Here is a 1,982-nt window from a genome sequence, read left to right on the forward strand (position 1 = left end):
AATGTTGTCCATCGATTTTCGATAAACGTGACATATAAGGCCATAAGTCCTTTTTTTTTTTTTTTTTTTTTTTTTTTTTTTAACTCTGTTACTTTCTCAACCTACTGAAAGAGTCAACAATTGATTCTACCGGGACACCGAGTACCACTAGACCACAAGGTCTTTGGCGATGACTAACATTATTAATCAATAAGTAATTAAATTCTCATCAATTTTAAAAGGAATAAGGGTCTACAATTTGGTCATCCAATTCAAAAAACTACAAAGGGATCCCTGAACAATCGCAAACCATGCAATTAATCTAGAAATACAAAAGTTATAGATAGATAATTTTCTTATCTTCTTATAGAGTTTTCAATATTCTCAATCTGATCGAGTTCGTATAAGTGAGATATGACCAAATACTGATGCATGTGCAAATTGTTTTAAGATTAGGAAAATGGCATGTATAAACTCATTTAGTTTGACAAGTGACATCCAAATCATGACTATTGGGTTTTTAGCCAGGTTTAGACCTCATATTCTTCAATTAAAACTTCCTTCTGAACTTATCATAAATCTTACTCCAAGAGAAACTATCTTTCTAATATATGAATATATCATCCATGTTAGGCTTTATTTGGCTTGGTCAATGTCCTAATTAACCATCATCTCTCATATTACTCCAATATGATATGGTAGTAATGCAAATTTATGGAGGGTTATCACATCCCTTGAATTTTAAATAATTATGTAAAATAATAATCATAGTCATATTAAATTATTAATTATTATATAAATCTTGAACCAAATGCTCCCTTAATATATTTGAAATAAAAAGATTTTATTATTATTATTATTATTAATTATTATTATTATTATAAATTTAAACTTATTTGTACATTTTATGAACTACGAGTCTACAAATAGCCATTAATATCCATTGAGAATAAATCTGTTTCCAATAAAATTGTAAGAATATAAACTGCAAAAATTAATGCCCTTATAAATAAATAAATAATCATCTAGAATCTATATAGAACAATAATAACACTATAGAGTGCAACAATATAAAGTACACTCAAACTTTGAAGTTTTCAAGTAATAATACTATGGAGTGCACTTAACAATATCATAAAGTGCAAAAGTATAAAGTACACATACATGAACAACAATATTAATTATCATTAATTATACCGAATATGAAAGTAATATCACTTGAACTCTAGTGTAAAAGGCTGAACTTTATAGTGATATATTTACACCTTTTAATTACTTGCACGCTTGCACATGCTACTTGCACTTCAAACCAATGTGTGACAAAAGCTACACAAGCTTTTTCACATGCAATTTCCATCTAAAATGGGTCTACTTTGAGAATCAATTTCTCATTCACCCATTATCCATTTTGAGCATACAATATATCAATTTCTTTATCTAACTACGAAGAACCCGAATCTACTTTGACCCGACCCAAGTCGGAAGTGGACCCCACATATATTTGTACCACAAAATGGCCACTTAAAATGCCATTTTGTGCTAAAAAAATCCAACAATCTCCTACATGAATGAAAAATTGATTTTCGAGATGAGGAAAAACGATATGAACGTGCTCAACAGTCAATTCCTGCGTAGCAGAGGTAGGTGTTACCTTTGAACCTTGTCTTGTGAAGATATGTTTACTTTACTGGCTGTTCGGTAGAACTTGTTGTCTTTGAACTGACTGCTGTTTGTGTAGATGAGGACATAACCACATAGGAACCTCCCAACATATGTTCTGTTCTCATGGGTGTGCCCTTTTCGGTCATGGGTCACCTTCCTGGTTCTGCGAAAGTTTCTAAAGAATTGAGCTCAATCAATTCTCCTTTGAAGCGACCCCACTTCTCTCTCACATAGGTGATTCTTTCACGAGTATCCCGCATATTCACATATTTCAACCGACATTCGAATCATTAAAGTATCAAATGTGCTAGCCTCATGCGGGAGCCACTGTTTTAACGAGG

Source organism: Ipomoea triloba, chromosome 1 (assembly GCF_003576645.1).
Source record: "Ipomoea triloba cultivar NCNSP0323 chromosome 1, ASM357664v1".
Lineage (NCBI taxonomy): Eukaryota > Viridiplantae > Streptophyta > Magnoliopsida > Solanales > Convolvulaceae > Ipomoea > Ipomoea triloba.